An 11649-nucleotide genomic window follows, 5' to 3' on the forward strand; every position below is an offset into this window, starting at 1 on the left:
AACTTTTTTGTGTGTGAAATCTTCAGGTTTTTCTACATATGAGATCATGTCATCTGCAAACAGGGATATTTTACTTCTTTTTTTCCATTTTAGATGCCTTTCATTTCTTTTTCTTGTCTCATTGCTGTGTCTAGCATTTCCAATGCTATAGGGTGAAAGTGGAAATTTTTTTCTTGTTTCTGATCTTAGAGAAAAAGCTTTCAGTTTTTCACCATTAAGTATGATGTTTGCTGTGGGTTATTCAAAGACAGCTCTTGTTTTGTTGAGTTAGTTTCCTTCTATTCAGAGTTTACTGAGCATTTTTACCATGAAAGGATGTTGAATTTTGTCAAATGCTTTTTCTGCACCACTTGAGATGATCATGTGGCTTTCTCCCTTCATTCTGTTAATGTGGTGTATTACATTGATCAGTTTTCATAGATTGAATCATCCTTGCATTCCAGAAATAAACCTCACTTAGCCATAGCATATAATCTTTTTAATATGCTGTTGCACTCAGTTTACTCATATTTTGTTCAGAATATTTTTGCATCAATGTTCATAAGGGATATTGGTCTATTAGTTTTCTTTTCTTGTAGAGTCTTTGTCTGGCTTTGGTATCAGGGTAATGCTGGCCTAATAGACTGGGTTAGGGTGTAATCTCTTCTCTTCAATTTTTTTGGAAAAGTTTGAGAAGGATTGGTGTTAGTTCTTTAAATGTTTGGTATAATTCACTGGTAAAACCATCAGATCCAGGGCTTTTATTTTATTTTAAGAGATGGGGGGTTTCTTATGTTGCCCAGGCTGGTCTTGAACTCCTGGGCTCAAATGATCCTGTCATTGCAGCTTCCTGAGTAGGTGAGACTACAGTTGCATGCCACTGTGTAGGGCTTTTATTTCATGGGATATTTTAAATCACTGTGTTTTATAAGAGATTCAACTTTCTTGTTAGCTACAGGTTTATTCAGATTTTCTATTTCTTTGTGGCTTAGTCTTGATAGGTTGTGTGTTTTTAGAAATTTGTCCATTTCATCTTGGTTACCCAATTTGTTGAAGTACAATTGCTCTCTTTAAATCCTTTTTATTTCTGTAGATTTGGTAATAATGTCCCCACTTTAATTTCTGATTTTAATAATTTGAGTCTTCTTTTTCTTTAGTCCATTTAGCTAAAGGCTTGTCAATTTTGTTGATCTTTTGGAAGAACCATCTTTGGATTTCTCTATTATTCTTCTATTATTTTCCTCTATTATTCTTCTATTCTCTATTTCATTTATCTCTGCTCTAATCTTCATTAGTTTCTTCCTCCTACCAGCTTTGGGTTTAGTTTCTTTTTCCTTTTCTAGTTTCTTAAGTTTTAAGGTTAGGTTGTTGATTTAATACATTATTGTTTTTTAATGTAAGCTATTTAATGTAAATTTTGAATTTATTATAAGTATTCCCCTTAGCATTACTTTCTCTGTATTCCATAAGTTTGGGTATCATGTGTGTTCATTTTCATTTGTCTCTAGGTACATTGCAATTTCCATTATGATTTCTTCTTTTATTAATTGGTTATTTAAGAGTGTGTTGGTTAATTTCCAGAAATTTGTGAATTTTCCAAATACTTAGGGAGTTTTTGATCATCATTTCTTTAAATATTCTCTCTTCCCTTTCTCTCTCTGTTCACCTTCTGGAATTCCCACAATGCATATGTTGATCTGCTTGATGGTACCCTACAGGTCCCTTAGGCTCTGTTCACTTTCCTCCAATCTTTTTTCTGTTCCTCAGACTTGATAATTTTCATTGTCCTATCAAGTTTGCTGATTCTTCTGCTTGCTCAAATTTGCCTTTGAATTTCTTAAAATTTTCACTTTGACTACTGTAATCTTCAGCTCCAGAATTTATTTTTGCTTTCTTTTTAGGTTTTCTATTTCTTTATTGATATTTCCATTTTCTTCACATATTGTTTTATTGACTTTCACCACATCCTCCTTTAGTTCTTTTAGCATCTTTAAGACAGTTGTTTGAAAGTCCTTGTCTATTACATCCATTTTTAGGTCTCTTTCAGGGACAATTTCTTGTTAGTTTTTTTCCCCCCCTTTAACCAAGCCATACATTTCTGTTTCTTTGCATGCCTTGTGAATTTTTTGTTGGAAATCGGATATTTGAATCTAATAATGTGGTAACTGTGAAAATCAGTGTCCTTTCTTTTGGTTTGCTGGTTTTCTTTTCTTTTCTTTTTATTTTTGAGACAGAGTTTCGCTCTTCTTGCCCAGGCTGGAGTTCAATGGCACGATCTCGGCTCACCACAACCTCCACCTCCCAGGTTCAAGTGATTCTCCTGCCTCAGCCTCCCAAGTAGCTGGGATTACAGGCATGTGCCACCACACCTGACTAATTTTGTATTTTTAGTAGAGATGGGGTTTCTCCGTGTTGGTCAGGCTGGTCTTAAACTCCCGACCTCAGGTGATCTGCCTGCCTCAGCCTCCCAAAGTGCTGGGATTACAGGTGTGAGCCACCTCACCCAGCCGGTTTGCTGGTTTTCTATTTTTGTTGTTGTTGTTGTTGTAGGCTGTCTCTGTTGTGTGGATCAGCCAGAAGTATAAAGTTAAGATCCTCTCATATATTTTTTGAGCCTTTGCCTTTCCCTGGGTATACATGATGATTTTCTAACTCCAATCACATACATGTGGTTCATTTTTAATGTTCTAGTCTTCAATATCTAGTTCCCAAAAGGGGAAAAAAATGTAGGAAGGGAAAAAAGTGTTTGCCCTTTATATTCCCTGAGAATCATTTCATCCAGAGATGGAGGGACTTGCAACAATGGGGTAAGGTGCAACAACAAAACCTGCTGCTTCTTTGCACCTCTGTGATGAGAAGCAGCAATCAGCAATGAGAGCACAGATCCTAAATATTTGGAGGACAGGGTCCTTTTCAGCTACCCTAGCTCCCACAGGCTGTGTACAGGTTACTCCAGGAGCATGTGCACAGCTGCCTGCCATGTGGCTGAAGGGTGATTAGCTGCTACTCTGATTACAGCTGAAATTGATGAAAATTAACCACAATTATTGCCCAAGCCCTGGAAGTTATAAGCCTTCAACAGACTTCACAGCTCCAAAATACTTACATTAGACAGATTCTACTGGTAAAATTATTATCTAGGTGGGAAGATAGGTTCCTCTTTTTCCTCCTCTGCCATCTTCTAGGAATTCTCTCTGGGGCTCCTTATTTTCAAAAATTTTTTAATGTGAAAAATTTCGAACCTAAACAAAAGTAAAGAGAATGATATAATGAATCCCTATGCCCTCATCACACAGCTTCAACAATTACCAACTACCTGCTCCTTCATCTGAATTTCAGCCTGTAATTTCTTGCCCATCTCTTTCCTGGCTTTCCTCCCAATGCCTGGCTTCAAATGATGTGATTTTCTGCCTTCTCTCCAGCTCCAAGAACCAATGTGATCCCCCCTAATATTTGACTAAATTAACAGGCTCTCTTTTTAATATTCCTAACTTGAATAATTTTTATACCCTCCACCCTACCCCCCAGACTCCTTAAAAAAAAAAAAAAAGGCAGTTTTTAATCCTTTCCAATGGTTTGAGAATCTGATGAAAGCCATGGACCATAACCCTAGAAAAAAAGGTGCACACACCATTTGATATGTGATTTCAAGAGGTTCATGGACACCTTGAAACCTTCTAAAGACCCTATGTTAAGAAACCCTTCTAAAAGGTAGATTCTCCCTTTTCCTAGGCCATACCTGGTCCTTGTAGCCATGTTTCTCCTTCACATTTACATAGAAATGTAAGACTGGGAGAGCATCCAGTTCCATCACTTTTTTGTTGTTCTGTTGAGGCAACCAGACATGAAGGGAAATTTTATTTGTTTTTGTTCGTTTCATGAAGGCATTTTGAATTAATTTTCCAATTAATTCCAATTCCACATGAAGGGAACATGCCTGTTCCAAATCCCGGAGAGTCAGCAACAGAATCAGAGGTCCTGCCAACATTTTTCATACTAATCTCATGCTACCTCGAATATTTTTCTGCTCCTTTGAAATGAATTAATGCTAACTCCAAAATATTCTGAAAACCCACTCTAAAAATAACTGCTTCAGCACATTTTCTTCTTTCTCCTCTCTTCTCTTTACTCACACAGCATTGGATTTACATCAAATGCAAGGAGGAAAAGTACTAAGGGAATCAAAAGACAAATTGGAATGAAGTGGACAATTAATTTAAAACACCCTTTAACAAGTATATTTTAAACTACAAAGGTGTTCATGATTCCTTGACAGGGTTCAATTTAGGTTTTGCTCTGCTACTTGCTCATTCATGGAAAATCTCTGGGATGGACCCATCAACTAGCATAGAAGGTTGGTTGAGTACTCTAGCATTGTTCCCTGGAACATTCTCCCCAGTTCTTCTAATGCTGAACCTCAGCTGTGGCTGTACATCACAATCACCTGTGAAGCTTTTAAAATTGAGAAAAGAGACAGGCTCAGGTGAGCCCAATTCATGTTTACTTACTTTGGGTCCAGGCTCTAGGTGTGCAGGCCAGGCTCTGGGTGTGCAAGCCAGGGATGAGAACCCTGGTCTAATGCTATATGCAAGGAATTAATATTGTTAGTAATGGTGGAGGCCTGGGAGAATACTAAAATTGTTTTATAGCTTATAGCTCAGCAAGAAAGATATATTTAGTCTTTAAAAAAAACAGGAAAATTTCAGAAGGAAAATTCTGAAGGAACTTTACATGTAAACCACTGTGGGGTAATATTTTTAAAATGCTATTTTTCTCTACCATTTAATTCCTAATGTGGCATAAACTTTTCGGCTCAGTTGGGATATGCTGACACGTTATATGTAAACACATTTGTATTTTATTTATTTGTATTCTATAAATAATAAATAAACTTTTTTAATGTATAGAAGAGTACAAAGTAAAAAGTAAAAATCTTGGCCACCCTTCCTGGCCCCATCTCGGAGGAAACCCTATTAAGAATTTCTTATGTATCCTTCTAGAAACTGGCTACCCACATCAAAATTATATATATAATGTTAATATTTATTTATTACATTTATTTATTACATTTATTTATTAGCTCAGGGCTCAAAGGGGCTTGGAAATTATCATGACAGTACATTTCTTTTACTTTCATCCTACCTATGGTGAAACAGGAAGTCTAGATTTTTACTAGGTTTCCCTCACAAATAACTCTAGGACTCCTTGGGAACATTTAACTTTCCCACAGGATCATGATGGTTAGCTCCCAGGGGCGAGCCTCCAAGCAAATAACCTCCTGCAACCTCAGGACTGGCTTCTCCGCATATCAGAAGGTTCAGGCCCGATCCTGAACCCTCTCTGCCTAACTCCCATGGCAGGCTCCAGTTCTCTTTCCTCTTACAGGTGGCACTTGAGCCTGTTTTTCTTTTTTTTTTGAGATGGAGTTTTGCTCTGGTTGCCCAGGCTGGAGTGCAATGGCGCGATCTCAGCTCACTGCAACCTCCGCCTCTCGGGTTCAAGTGATTCTGCTGTCTCAGCCTCCTGAGTAGCTGGAATTATAGGCATGTACCACCATGCCCAGCTAACTTTGTATTTTTAGTAGAGATGGTTTTTCCATGTTGGTCAGGCTGGTCTCGAACTCCTGACCTCAGGTGATCCTCCTGCCTCAGCCTCCCAAAGTGCTGGGATTAGAGGCATAAGCAACTGCACCCGGCCAGGGTTCTTCAGGTTTTTTGTATTAAAATAAATTTTTTTGAGACAGGGGTCTCGCTATGTTGCCCAGGCTAGAGTGCAGTGGCTTTTCTCAGGCCTGATCGTAGATCACAACAATCTTGAACTCTTGGGTTCAAGTATTGCTTCTGCTTCAGCCTCCTGAGCAGCAAAAGGATTACTTTGATGTAACGGTATTTGCATGCCATGGCATGCACCTCTCGGTTCTTCAGTTTTAGAATAAGGATCTCCTTATTCTGTGGTAGTAAGGGCCTTCCATGGCCCAGTATGGGTCATATCCAGCCAAATCCAGGCCAGCTCTCTAAAGTTTAAGGTGATAATCTGGCCTGCACACCTTTCCTGGGGTCTTCAGACTTGCTCTTATTCTCCTATGAACAATCCCTTAATTAACAGCACCTAATTAACTTGTTCACCTAAGAACAAGTGAAATTGTAAGGGGATAGTGCAGCCTAACCACAAGGGAACTGTAATCTGAAGAAATGCAAGTCTTCTACCACAGTGACCATTTTCATATTACCAGTCAGAATAAGATTGCTCTTCAACTAAACCAGCTCCATCTCAGAAATTATGCCTGAGATTTGACTCATAATTACATAGAAGTGGGGCGCAGAGCAAAGTGGGTGGGGATTTTGAGGCAACAATATTTGACACTAGTCGATTATCATTGAAACTAAGTGACGTGTACCTGAGAGTTCATTATATTATTCTATGTATTTTTGTATAAGTTGAGATATTCTATAGTTAAAAACAAAACAACATCTCTGCAAAGGCTTTACTCTTTGGCCGGGCACAGTAGCTCATGCCTGTAATCCCAGTGCTTTGGAAGGCCCAGGCGGGGGGATCACTTGAGACCAGGAGTTTGAGACCAGCCTGGGCAGCATAGCAAGCCCTCATCTCTACAAAAAGTTAAAAAATTAGCCAGGCATGGTGGCACATGCCTGTAGTCCTAGCTTCTTGGGAGGCTATGGTGGGAGGATCACTTGAGCCATGAGTTTGAGGCTACAGTGAGACATGATCACACCACTGTACTCTAGCCTGGGCAACACAGCATGACCCTGTCTAAAAAAATAAAAAGGCTTTAACCTTGATGTTTGCATCACTAAAAGATTCCTCTTTGTGGTTTTCTGGAATAAAGGAACTTGCAGCCCTGTGGGTGAATTTAGTCTCTACTCTTGTAACAAGCTTCTTTCCTTCCTCCACATGTGATAACAGAGATTTTTAGGGCCAATATTTACTCAAAGTTCACATTCTAGCTACTGAGTTCTTCCTCACAAGCACTCGCTTCAAGGGAACTTCTCATAATCAGCCCTGGGATTACGGCAACCTAAAGGTCTTGTTCTCCTTTCAATGTTTCTACAGAAGTGTGCCATCTTGCGTTTCTAGATGGTAAATTAAATTCTGCCTATGCTATTTTATGTCTCTTTTTCTTTTTTAAAAATGATTTTACTAGTACAATTGGAGGAAAAGGAGTCTGGTGAGGGTGGCTTGGAGAATAACTGGCTGGTCACCAGGACGGGATAGCACCTCTGGTTCTAGTGAGATTTATGGAACGGGCTTTGTTCTGGAATGTGGTACTCAGCTTTATTAACTCAGAAACCTAAATGTTAGCACACACAGACACAACGGGACTCTAAGGGCTGATGAATGCCAATTAATTAACTTGCAATGGGAAACATAACGTAAGCAAGCCTCAAATCCAAGTTTGCTGGTTAGCACATTTTCTGTCTACGGGAAACTTAAGAAGCCAAATTATAACCAGAAGGGTAGTTGGTGACAGCCAGTTCCAGAACAGTGAGTTTTCAACTAGGGAGGGTTGCCATTCTCTGGGGGATAGGCAGAAGGAAGGGGCCTTTTTTTTTTTGAAACAGTCTTGCTCTATCGCCCAGGCTGGAGTGCAGTGGCGCGATCTCGGCTCACTGCAACCTCTGCCTTCCGGGTTTAAGAGATTCTCCTGCCTCAGCCTCCTGAGTAGCTGGGACTACAGGCACATGCCACACCAGCACGCCTGGCTAATTTTTGTATTTTTAGTAGAGATGGGGTTTCACCATGTTGGTCAGGCTGATGAACCCGTGACCTCGTGATCTGCCCACCTCGGCCTCCCAAAATGCTGGAATTACAGGTGTGAGCCACCGTGCCCAGCCTGGAAGGGGATTTTAGGGGAGTGTGTGTGTGTGTGGTATTTTTCTTTTAGCATATATAATTAGAAAAGGCATATCCAATGTTATAATTCAACAATATTTGGGGGGTAAATTTAAAACTCTTGCGTTCATAACAAAAATTGTAAAAAAATAAACCTCAACAAAATATTCCTGGCTGGTGACTCAGCTGGGGGCAGGGGGCAGGGTGGGAATCTACAAATCAAACTCTCTCTGGAGAATCTAAGATTTTTCCTTTTTCAAAATGAAGCAAGAAAACATTGTTTACTGAGGCACTAAACAAAAGCCATACATGGGGCAACTTTAGTTTGCAGGATCCAAATCAATTTTCCGTTCTCAAGTTCTTCTCACTAAACAGTGTTATGATTACTCTAATCACGTTTAGTTTTTTAGTAGTCATTAACTGTGGGAATTGATGTAGAAATCTGGGTTACTTATAAAGTATGTACTTTATAGTACTATACTATGTACTATAAAGTAGTGCTACAGTTTTGTAACCAAATTCTGCAGCCAGCCAAAACCACTGTATGGGTAAAGCAGACATTGATGGTCTCAGCATTGATTTATCTCCCTTCTTCCTTTCTAAAAGATCCCATTTTCATTTGCGGATTGCTGTGTTTCCTGGGAAGAGGACTCTACTCCTATTCTACTATATTCCAACCCCTTAAATGCAGCAATTGGTTGGTAACCTAAACCAGTCCAATCAAAGTGAATCTGAAAGACTTTTCTTATGATGTTAATGACAAAGATGGGCTCATTTTCCTGGTGCCTTTAGTAGCCATTTATGGTCATAAGAAGAGTCTAAATTAGAAGAAAGAAAACGAAGACAGGAAAGAGAAGCAGAGAGATACTGGGGCATTGGGGCCATCTCTAGGCCACTGGATCATGTTTGCCTGAACCAATACTACCTCTGGACTTGATAGTTATTTGTACCAACAAACTCTTTTTTAACTGTTCCAGCCATTTTTAGTTGTAATTGAAAGCACGTGGGTGGCTCAGGGTTCTGCTGAATCTGGCCTGTTTGATTTTCTTGTTCTTCGACCAGCTTGAGTATCAGTCACTGAAGCAAGTCACAGAGAAATGGTTATAGTAAAACTGTCATGTTCTTAATTTTTGCTGTACATCAGAATCACGTGGAGAGCTTTAACAGATGCCAGGCCAATTAAACCAGAATCTATAAAGTTGGGACTCAGGAATCAGAATTTTAAAAAATTCTCAAATAATTCCAGTGAGCAGCCTCGGCTGAGAACCACTGGTCTAAGTATCTTGTTCTGTCCATTCAGTGGGATCTGCAGACATGTCCTAAATATGTCTTTCCATTAAAGAAAAAAAAAAGCTGACATGTAACTTGTGAGGTTAATGCAAACCATACTAATGTGACAGAAAAGCAAAATGTGTGCAAATTTTGTACTCTATTCCATATTATAATCCTTTCTCTCTCGCCCCCTTTCACCCTTCAACATTTAATAGAAACTTACCATGTACCAGACACAGTGACAGATCTGGAATACAGAGGAAAACAAGAAAAACACGGTTGTTATAGTCCACAAAAAATAGAAAATTAACCTAGTAATTACAGCAAAATCTAATGCACCTATGATAAGGCAACGTGGAACACTATGTGCACAGAGCACGGACTCCTAACCTCCTGGAGCAAAGGAAGTTTAAGCTGAAACCAGAAGAATGCATGAGTTAACTTGGTAGATGATGGAGGAAGGTCCAGATGGCAGAAGCTTTGAGTTCAATGTCACAGAAGTGAGGGAACTAAAAGAACATAGTAGGGGAGGGGAGAATACTAGAGAAATGAGGCTGGACCTCACCAACATGGTAAAACCCCATCTCTACTAAAAATATAAAAATTAGCTGGGCGTGGTGGTGGGTGCCTGTAATCCCAGCTACTCAGGAGACTGAGACAGGAGAATTGCTTGAACTCAAGAGGCAGAGGTTGCAGTGAGCCGAGATCTTGATCGTGCCATTGCATTCCAGCCTGGGGGACAAAGCAAGATTCCATCTCAAAAAAAAAAAAAAAAAAAAAAAAAAAAAGAAGAAGAAATGAGGCTGGAGATAAAGGCAGGAGCCAGATTATGAAAGACTTTATAGGTCATATTAGAAGTTTGGATCTTATCAAAAAGGCAATGTAAATCAACTGAAGAGTTTTCAGCATTCAAAGAATGTAATTTCTATGTTTGGAAGACAATTCTGACTCAGGGCAAGGAATGGGAATGCATTGTGGGGTATGGGGGGTTTGACAAGAGAAAATCAGGGAGACCAGTTAACTGCAGGCAGATACACTAGCTCTGGCAAGAGATAATGGTGGACCAATGAGCATGGGGGCAATGGATAGAAGTGAACTAATTCAAGACGTATTTAGGAAGGTAGATTTGATAGGACTTGGTAATTGACCAGCTGTGGTTAAGAAGCCAGAGAGAAGCCAAGAGTGACACACGTCTCTGGTTTGAGCGAGTGTTTGGATGGTGATGCCATTTCATGAATAAAAATCACTGGAAGAAGAGTAAGTTTGTAAGAGAGGATGAATTTTGTTTATTTTGAGTATGAAGTACCTGTTAGGCATTAAGTGTAGACATGTGGTAGGTACATGTGTCTCAAACTCAGGAGAGCAATATGGGCTAAACACCTATAGTTGATAGTTATCAGCAAACTGATGTTAATTAAAGCCTAGGGAATAAACCAAATTACCTAGTAAAATGTGTGGAGAAAAATGGCTTAGGATAAAACTCTGGGGAACACTTACAACTAAGAGGAGCATAGAAAAGAGTCCTGCAAAAAGAGTAATAATGCAGTGCTAGAGACGTAGGATGCAAAACAGAAGAGTGACAAAAAAGAAAATAAGAAAACAAAGGATGGAGATAGGTATATTAAAATGAGGATTGAAAAATATGCATTAGATTTAGCAACATGGAAGGTCCTGGAAATGTTATCAAGATGGGTTTGGGAAGGCAGGTAAATTTTTTCAAGGAGTTACTGAAATGGAGACGAGAGAGGGTGTATGGTAACTGAACAGGGATGTGGGTCAAGAGATATTGAGATGAAATAGACTTGAAAATGCTTACTTTTTAACATAAGATATCAGGAAGATGAATAAGTAAAAGTCACAAAAGTGTCAGAAAAGAATGGGATCCAGAAATGTGAGGAATGCTTCTTCTACTGGAATGGGAAGAGGAAGAGGACTATATTAGTGCAGGGAACAGGGAGAATTGTATATTTGGTGGTCAGAAGAAGGGAGACAATTCCTGTCTGGTCACCTCTCTTTGTTCTGTAAAGAAGGGAGGGGTCATCTACCAAGAATGAGAGGGGGTGCCGGGTGGATTGGAGGTTTAAGGGGAGTGGAGAAATTTTGGAATAGCTGTTGAAAACGGGAGACAGCTGACTAGGGAAACAGTAAGACAGCCAGTGTTAAGGGTTTAATTGAGACTGATGACAATGAATGTATAAACTTGATAATCTGTGTGGTTTTGCTCATGTTCTCCTGTGGAGCTCAGTAGCCCATGCACAGAGTATATTGTATGTACTATCCACTCATCACTCTTATTTACTCATTCACTTGTTCATTAATTTAACTATTCTGTGCCAGGTACTATTCTAGGCACTGTTTCATTTGATGATTAATATTTTATCTTCTTTTTCTTTGATACAGGGTCTCACTCTGTCACCCAGGCTGGAATGCAGTGGCACAGTCACTGCTCACTGCAGTCTCAACCTCCTGGGCTCAAGAGATCCTCCACCTCAGCCTGCCAAGTAGCTGGTACTACAGGCACATGCCACCACACCTGGCTAATTTTTG

General features: G+C 39.5%; 1 long non-coding RNA gene across 2 annotated transcripts in view; it reads right to left on the bottom strand.

The window, feature by feature from the left end:
- LOC103890271 (uncharacterized) overlaps positions 1-9846 on the bottom strand; it is a 38278-nt gene extending 28432 nt beyond the window's left edge. For both annotated transcript variants that reach the window (XR_008523343.2, XR_010139357.1), the window contains exons 1-4: positions 9326-9846; positions 4488-4560; positions 3719-3805; positions 3086-3221 (exon numbers count right to left, since the gene is read on the bottom strand). This is a non-coding gene — a long non-coding RNA (uncharacterized LOC103890271). The remainder of the gene's footprint in view (positions 1-3085; positions 3222-3718; positions 3806-4487; positions 4561-9325) is intronic.
- Between the last annotated feature and the right edge of the window lie 1803 nt (positions 9847-11649).

Source organism: Pongo abelii, chromosome 2, assembly GCF_028885655.2.
Source record: "Pongo abelii isolate AG06213 chromosome 2, NHGRI_mPonAbe1-v2.0_pri, whole genome shotgun sequence".
Taxonomy (NCBI): domain Eukaryota; kingdom Metazoa; phylum Chordata; class Mammalia; order Primates; family Hominidae; genus Pongo; species Pongo abelii.